This window comes from Mytilus californianus, unplaced genomic scaffold, assembly GCF_021869535.1.
Source record: "Mytilus californianus isolate M0D057914Y unplaced genomic scaffold, xbMytCali1.0.p SCAF_3, whole genome shotgun sequence".
Lineage (NCBI taxonomy): Eukaryota > Metazoa > Mollusca > Bivalvia > Mytilida > Mytilidae > Mytilus > Mytilus californianus.
The window spans coordinates 109,223,380-109,233,544 of NW_026262679.1; positions in this window are offsets into that span (position 1 = coordinate 109,223,380).

The following is a 10,165-nucleotide window of genomic DNA, read 5'->3' on the forward strand; positions in this document are numbered from 1 at the left end:
ATGCGCCACAAGTCAATCATACTTATTTAGTCATATGACAGTCGGTAATAGGTTGTGTAGAAGCAATGGTTGATGAACAGCATGGAATTATAGAAAATATCAAGGAGAACTGGTAATGGTATAATAAGTATAACGGTTTTTGAAGAAAAAGCTTACAGGGATAGTAGACAGAAAACAATCAACTTCTATAAAGATACTCGTGAATTAAATGCTATAGCGGTCCCCTTTTTAATAAAGATAAGGAAGTGTGGTATGACTGCCACATGTTAACATGTAGCTGATGGTCGGCCAATTTCATTACGGCAAATTGGCTTTTGGGTGTAAGAGGGTGGAGCTGTTAGGATACAACTTTAACAGAATTACCATGCTAATCAAAAAAGGTGAAAGAAAGGAATAAAAGATACTTCTCAAATAGAAGAAATCAATGTGTGAAGTGAGTGTTAGCTATTGAAAAAAAACCTAACTGAGTCACATTCGAAAGAATTCATATTTTGATTCAATGTTACAATTTGTATTCAGATTTCATACTCAGTATAACATTAGCATTTTGGAATGTGACGATAAAATTGATTTGTTTGAAGTGAGTCAGATGATTTTTAAAAGATTCATGCATTTGGCATGCCATTAACAAGAAAGAAATACTCTATGTTATTTACTTAAGAAAATGTTTAAAGTGTAGAGTTTTTTTTCTCATTTCATTAAATGTAACTCATTTACTCAGCGAACTTCTTAATTCAATTACATGAAAAGAGTTTACGACAAAATCATTACTATTTGAGATTTAATAAACAATATGTTTCATACATTATAAAGAAAAGGAAATAATTTATTTCAAACAACTTTAATCAATTCTAACGGTTGAAATCAAATTCTGCATATATTTTTGACAAAGTTTGAAAATTTAACAGTAAACCGAATTTATAAAGAAATTAGACTTTGATAAAATAATTTTGAAAAAAATAAATGAAATTCTGCATATTTGTTTTTAAATAGTAAATACCGTTTGAAAATGTAGATCGTAAACGGAATTTAAATAAAGAAATCACGCTTAATTAAAATAATTAAAAACAAAATTTGCATATTTTTTTTTGACAAAGTTAGTTAGCTTTCGTTTGAAAATGTTAACAGTAAACGGAATCTAATTAAAGAAGTCAGAATTCAATAAAAAATAATAAGTGAGACTTCTTCACAAAGAAATCTAAAAACAAAAATTTCTCATATCAGAATAAAAGAAACGGAAGTTTTTTTCAGGTGAAATATTGATATAATATCATAAAATTATCCAGCGAGGAACATTTTGAGAGAAAGCTATTTGAACTATTGTTTGGATTACATAATAATAGGCTCATAATATAAAGGTCCTCGAATATTTAAGCTATTATAAACACTTGTTTAATCATCAACGGGCACTTTTCAATCAGAAATTACGATATTATGTGGACAACAGAGACGGAGTTGATTCAGACATCTAGGATTGGAAAATAATGCAATTTTAGACATGAAACCCGTCAAAAAAACTTCGCCTCACTATAGAAAGCACGCTACCCTGGGCGAAAATGTTATCGCACCCCTAATTACCTCAAATCCGTAATCCGCGTCTAGAAATAATGAATTGCTTCTTAGAATAGAAACGCAGACGACACAGTTCAAAGGTTCAATTTTGTTTTTCCTTTAAACGTTTATAAAATGTATGATTTTGGTAGAGCATATCACTTAAATGAGCAATATTTATCACTGATATTTTGAAGTAAGTTCTTGCGGACTAAGTACTATGTCTTCAGCAAAACAGTTGTTGGCATGATTGGATTCAAGGATGAAAACAAAAAGATATATAGTTTACATTGAAGAAACGCGTATGCATGCTAACATCCTCGTAAAAGTTCTCTGAAATCTAATCATAATAGCAGTTTGATAATACATGTTGTATGTTAATGGTTTTATTGTCTAATAACAGTTTTCAACTGATTTGATTGTTTTCTGTCACATTCGAAATAATTATATTAGAACAATATCTTTATTCGTCGTTAAAACGAAGACAATGTATTATGACAGGTGGCATCTGTGATTCTATCTGCTCCTCCCATTACATGACACCCCCGCTGAGAAGAATTTCGTCCTCTTGTCAACAGTTATTCAATGGCAATTAATTGTCATATTAAAGAGCGACAGAAGAAAACCACGACTGAGGATGAAGACGCATATGTCGCCCCATTTCTTTCCCACAAGAGAGTTAATTAAATTGTTTTCTTCCCCACAATTACTTTTTCAAGGATTATTAACTACCGTGATAATTGTCAATTAAATACATCTAAAAAACAACAAACGATTGTCGTTACGAGTTACAGCATCACTGTTGTATAAATTGTCCCATTATTTACGCTAAATTGATTTAAATGTGGTTGCAAGTATAACAACTTACTTTATGATGTGGCATTTGAATCTTAATATTACTAGTTCTCTTGTTGTTATATTAATAGAATATATTTTATTTTAGAATTTGTCTTAAGTTTTGATGGAAAGTCTATTTCTTGTGGCATGGTTTTATATCCCCTAACTACTATTTAAATATATTTTTGTAATTTTTCACCATTTACCTTAATAATATTTGCAGAATGTATACATGCATAACATAGATGTCTACTATATTACGTCATGACTACATTATGTTGATAATCATCACTTTATGCAGTGGTCATAACACTATATGCAGTGGTCACAACATTATATGCAGTCGTGACAACATTATATGCAGTTGTCGGGACATTATATGCAGTGGTCACATCATTATATGCAGTCGTGACAACATTATATGCAGTTGTCGGAACATTATATGCAGTGGTTACCATATTATATGCAGTGGTCAGAACATTATATTCAGTCGTTACAATATTATAAACAGTTGTCGGAACATTATATGCAGTAGTCACAACATTATACTTGTTTAGTTGATGAAAGTGATGAATGTAGTTCGAATTCGGTTAACCTCGTAAATTTTATCGGAAATTATCGAATCCGGTCATTATTGGTAATGTAACGCAAACAAAATGAAACAGTTATTGAAGTAATGTGATTTAGGCAATTCAATTGAAAACTTAATCAGAGAAACAATAACAACTGCTATTGTCTAAATTGGACAGACACAATTTTATCAATTTAGAGGTAGTCCATTCCGAAGAAATGATTAAACTACGAGTTGCATGAATTAATTATAGTTCTATTCGTCATAAGAAATACGCATGACATAATGTAAGTAAAAATAATGGAATACTAGTAATAATAATGAAACATCAAATGACATTTGTATACTATATGCCTCGAGTTCATTTTTTATTGAACAACAATAGTTAGGTGCCATTTTATAGTCGGTATTCAGTTTAAATTGCATAAATTCATTTTGAATAAAATAGTCAGCTGTCTATAAGACCTAAACCCCATATCCCGCTTATATATGTCACGAGACAGCCATTATTTGAATTCGATTTTCAGAATTATGCCTTTTACATCATTTAATATCTAACATACATGAAAAATGCAGTTTAAATCATTTCATTGTAGGTGTTTATCATAACTTTACATCAATTATATCCAACTTTTGCAAGTTTTTTTAGCACGTAGAGCAGTTTGTCTTCTAATTATGGACAGCAGCCTTCACCAAAGAAATATATAATATATAGATATACGAAAGCACCGATCGTATTTTACATCTTCAGATAAACATCGTTTTAGGTTATAGTTGATTCTCATATCAAAATATAAACTTTTATTTGTAAAGTTTACCCTTTTCCCGACCCAGTTTAATATGTCTATTCATAGTTATCATCTCTTTATCATCTCTTCGCCAAACGGATACAGGGTTTACTCCGTTTGTCCGTCTCTCACGGTTAAGTTTTGCGTTTGGGTCTAGATCGAAACAAACTGCGAGTTAAAGAGGAATTATTTACTATTACTGTTCACATCTTGGATAATAACGAATGTCCATGAAAAAAATGGATCACCTCAACCAACATTTTACACATATACAATTCTGTTTAAGTTTTGCATTATCATACAGAATCTAAGCAACTACAAGTCATATAGGAATGATATCTTTTCAGTGCACATATCTTTTATAATAACAAAGGACCCTGAAAAAAAGTTGGTAAACTCGATTTATATTTTACGCATGAATGATTGTGATTAAATTTTGTGTTAAGGTCCAGATGAAAGCAACTACAAGTGATAGAGGAATACTATTTGTTACTGCGCACTTCTTCGATATTAATGAAGGTCCGCACACAAAAATTGATCACCTCAACATACAGGCGCTAGGCTAGCTTTTAATTATATATACTCTACAACAAAAGAAACTCGTCACTCGTTATTATGTCTCTTAAATGAGAACTATTGTTTTACTGTGAATTATTCTCGTTTCTGTTATTGGTGTTCTTATCCTTCTCATATTCTCATATACAAGCTTGTCGAAACTTCTTGGATTTTTATATATTGCATAGTGCGAATTATATTTATAACAAAGATTTTCTTTTATAGAATAGTTAATTTGCATGAAAAATGCTGTACTTTTCCTTTTTAAAATAATATTGCAAATTTTATATGTTTTAGTTAAATTTTATTTCCAATGACTTCGCTGACCAACATAAATTAATTTGTTTCCAAAATACAATAATACATAGTTTACTTTTTTATATTTTTGGTTCATCTTGCGAAATACTCGGTTATGATATATCTAAATTGCAGTCCCGATTAATCTGAAGATGTTTATTTTGGTTTAAATGTTCAGAAATGCACAATTATATATGTTTTTAAATACTAATACATTAATCTATGATGATACTGATCATTGGAATAAGATTAAAAGACATTAAAATCCCCCTGGCGTGGAATAAATTCGGAGTAAATTGGTCCTACTTCTTAATTTTCTTATTTTCAGTTCAGAGTTTTATATATTGTATAGACAGCTGTCTATTGTTGCCGACTGTATGACTCCAATGTTGTACGTTTATCTTTGTCGTTGGGTTGTGTCATTGACGTGTATCCACATCTCTTTTTTTATATGAATATGAAAGGAACGAGACACGGTAAGTAGATTAAGTGGACGTGTTTCATGTACGCATGATATTACTGTCCGTAGAATCATAGACCTGTTGTCATTTATCCATGTTGGGGTGTTTTTTTTTTTAGTTCATTCTTTGCGACGGGATGATTTATCCTTTGTTGTTCTTTTACATGAGTCATTATGATATGTATAAAAAGTTAAAAAAAATAGTACATTCGGACAACATTATACGAAAACATAACCACCACTTCAGAGAAAATTTAAAAAAATCTAAATGGGAACGAATGATCAAATCATTATAGACAACGAAAAGACTGAGGAGACTTCGAGTAATAGTTTTGTTGTACAGTCATAACATCACATTGGACGTCGATTATATATAGAGGGTTAATATATCAAACCTTGATTTGAGGAACGAATGTCGATTATATATAGAGGGTTAATATATTAAACCTTGATTTGAGGAACGGACGTCGTTTATATATAGAGGGTTAATATATTAAACCTTGATTTGAGGATCGGACGTCGATAAGTAGGTTCCCGGTGGACGTCGATCTGAGTCTTACATATATATGAAAAATGGCACTGAATATCGACTACAGCGGCATATAGCTATTGGTTGTTCAATAAGAAATGAACTCGAGGCATAAAGTATACAAATGCTTCATTATTATTATTCATTATTTTTACTTACATTATGCCATGCGTATTTCTTGTGCCGAATAGAACTATAATCAATGCATGCAACTCTTAGTTTCATCATTTCCTTGGAATTAACTACCCCTAAAAGGATAAAATAATGTGTGTCCAATTTACAAACAATAGCAGTTGTTATTGTTTCTCTGATAAAGTTAAATCGAATTGCTTAAATTACATGACTTCAAAAACTGTTTCATTTTGTTTGCAGGACACTATCAATTATGACCGGATTCGGCAAGTTCCGATTAAATTTACGAAGTTAACCGAATTGGTACCACCACCATCACTTTCATCAATCATCGTCATCACTATCACTGATCATCACCTTCACCAAAAAAACACGTATAATGTTGTGACTACTGCATATAATGTTCCGACAACTGAATATAATGTTGTCACGACTGCACACAATGTTGTGACCACTGCATAGTATGTTGTGACCACTGCATAGTATGTTGTGACCACTGCATATAATGTTCCGACAACTGAATATAATGTTGTCACGACTGCACACAATGTTGTGACCACTGCATACTATGTTGTAACCACTGCATATAATGTTCCGACAACTGCATATAATGTTGTCACGACTACACACAATGTTATGACCACTGCATAGTATGTTGTGACCACTGCATATAATGTTCCGACAACTAATATAATGTTGTCACGACTGCACACAATGTTGTAACCACTGCATAGTTTGTTGTAACCACTGCATATAATGTTCCGACAACTGCATATAATGTTGTCACGACTGCACACAATGTTGTGACCACTGCATAGTATGTTGTAACCACTGCATAATAACGTTCCGACAACTAATATAATGTTGTCACGACTGCATATAATATTGTGACCACTGTATATAATGTTCTGACAACTGCAAATAATGTTATCACGACATCATATGATGGTGTGACCACTCTATATAATGTTGTTACCGCTGCATATAATGCTGTCACGACTGCATATAGTGCTGTGACCACTGCATATAATGATGCTCATCAACATAAGGCAGTTATGGCGTTCCATATATTCTACATCCAGTCAATGACATTATAATGTAATTTAATAAATTTTTACGTTAACATTCGTATATAAAATACCAAAGGACTAGCAGTGTTATAGAAATATTGTCAGCTGAACATGTCCCAACCGGAAGTGAAACATATGCTGATGTTTGTGTGGAATGCATAAATACACAGCCACGTCCGCCGGTCGGAATGCAGGTGTTGAATCTGATGTCTCGAGTGGGGGAGAGCTCCACGTAATCTGCACGTTTATGATCCCTTGCGACAACTGTTTAAGGTTCCGTAATTTGCATGTCACAGGGCTTTATTTATCCCACCCATAATCATCATCAATATATTTACATACTGATGTTTCTTTTTTAAAAGTTGTTTGCAAGAGTTTTTAGGTTTTTTCGACTAATATATAGGGTAATAATAAAGCATTATGCAGAGTTAATCACTTACAACTTTACACAAAAAAGGGTGACAGCAAAAATCTCTAGCTGGATATGTTCTAAGTTGAAATTTATTTGGAAAAGTGATCATAATCCATTGTATGGAGATCCATGAGAATTTCCGAAGGTAATATACTTCTCACTGGACATGTTCTAAGTTACATGCCCCCTTTTGAATTTAATCTGGTTTGATCATTAACAATTATCATCGAGAACTTGAGAATCACCCGTAGGTCATATGTATGGTTTTCAATTCATTTAATGAATTGAATACTTATTCAATGTGTAAATAATGATGTTTGTTAAACTTAAGTTGATAATGCAGTTCTGCATGAAAAGTTATTTGTAGAGAATAATACAAAGTGATGCTTGCGCCAGTGCCAATTTCTCTCTATGATTCCAATATACTATCTTTTATTATCTAGACATCAGCGAGTCTGATTACAATTACAGGTATAGCTCAAGAGTTAAGGAATTAATCATAATAGATTTAGGTGTTTAAAATTGATGAATTCTTAAACTTATTTTGTGTTTATATTTCTAAAGTTAATCTAATTTTAAATTAAAAATACATTTCGCTTTAGACATCTTCTTTTAGAAAATTACTTGCACATTTACATACATATTTAAATATGTTTGTAATCTTAACTCATTTAAATTTGTATTTTCAGGTGTGCTTATCTGATCTATGCCAGATAAATAAACTGTAAAGCAAATATCTTGGATAAAATATATACTAGTATAAATGCTTTTTAGAAGAAAATGCTAAGAATAATATACATTCTTTTGATCGAATAACGGTTTTTGAATGCATCTGTTTCACTCTCCCTATTTTGAGAATTGATAACGTATAAGTTGGAACCATGGGGACAAACTAATACGCTTGCTTGCTTAACGTTCAGTGACAAGTATTTTATGCATATTCAGGCCGAAAACAACTTATCTATTAATACAATTGGTAGCTTCAGAAGACCTCAGAGGGTCGTTGCAAGGCTTCTTTAACGCTTAAGGGCATACGATACAGTTTTGATCCCGTAATGAAATTTTGATGAAAATTTGCATATAGGCTATTTTTTACCTGATTAAATCAAATATGCAATAAAAAATATACCACCATGTGCTACTTTTTGAGTAAATTGAGGTTGAAATTTCAGATATTTCCTCAAAATTCGGATTTGTGGACGTATTTTTCCTTTCGACAGAAATACATAACTTTTTTGTTTTAAAAGATAAACACAAGCTGTTTTTTGTTAAATCATTTGTAATTTCTGTTTTATATAAATGTTTTATAAATTTGTACATTTATTTTTACAAATAACTCATATTTATTAAATGTTCATGAATGTAGAAAAAAACGTCATTTTTTTGCTGTATATTTATCAAATTTAAAATAATTGCACTATTGACTTTTTCATGAAAATTGGTACACATAATCTTCATACGAAATCAAACAAAATGTCATTTTAAAAAAGAAGGGTCCATGAACTTGTTTTCAAGTTAAATCAGTTTGAATGATAAAAATCAGTCGAAAACTGCATCTTTTCCCGATAAGTCACAGTTTGACGTCGCGAAAATAACAATTTACGTTAGCAACGTCATTACTTCCCCTGTAACTGTATCGTATGCCCTTAACGTATACCGAGCGCCTTACACTCCCCTACACCATTTAATTTAACATCCCTTTTCCGACCGGACGTAGCTGCGTATTTATAACATCGCACACAGCCAAACGGACGCCCCACCATATTAGCAAGGGTTTCACTGCCGGAAAGGGGAAGTCCAAAGATAAACACATTTATCTTTAAACCACTTTTATATACACATCCAACCGTAAGTTCAAACTAATATGACTCCATAACTATATTGTAGGTATAGAGCACTAAACAAATCCTAAAACTCGAAGTTGTCAAAAGCCAACGACATTAGTAGACAGAACAAGGTAATTATATAACACTCCTTAGCAACAGAAATAGATAGCTATCAAGACAATGTGAGTGAACAATATATCAAAGTATGTGTGCGAGTGTGTTTGGGAATTCTCTTACTGAATATGCTGACATTGCAAGTCCACTGCAAATGCGTCATTATGAACAAAAGTAAATGCTTATTCTTGAAGTTCTGCCGTTTCTTTTTACTGATTCCGTATTTATTCTTTCCTAAAAAGTTACCTAAGCAATCTTTATCTAACCACATAGCTGAGACAGTTACCAATAGAGCATAGTGTTACCCCGAGAAAAACTTGTAAACAGACAAATACGAAGCCGAGGTTGACAATGTTTTCTTTTCGAGGGAAAACAAAGTTAGTTCTCTCGTTTAAACTTTTTTTTACATTTGTCATTTCTGGGCCTTTTATAGCTGACTATGCGGTATGGGTTTTAGTCATTGTTGAAGGCCGTACGGTGACCTATAATTGTTAATTTCTGTGTCATTTGGTCTCGTGTGGAGAGTTGTCTTATTGGCAATCATATTACCACATCTTCTTATTGCTATATTATCTATCATCCTCTAATCTATTCGTTATTACATTTAATCTTTTAAATTATTTTCTTGAGTAGAAATACCAATACGGAACACATTTTACATTATTGCTATAATTAAACTTTTCGGTCGCTGACCTTCTTCGGTTTCCTTATTATCCTTCTTACCTATATGATAGACACGTCATTTTTCACTATCATTAATATGTTAGTTTGGCCAGTTTGTTATTGCTTAATGCAAGAAGAAAAACATTAAAATGTGTAACCCGCTGAGCTCATAGAAGAGCAGATTTTACCATCTTATTAACCAATAAAAAACTAGCATTACAAACTTCAATAGTTATTAATAATCACTGGACAAGCGGATCCTGCTTCTTTTTTTGAAATCGGAAGTCGTGGCGAATTCAGGGAGAGGTCGTACAGGGGGTACGACCCATTATGATTTGAAAAATATATCATTTTTAACAT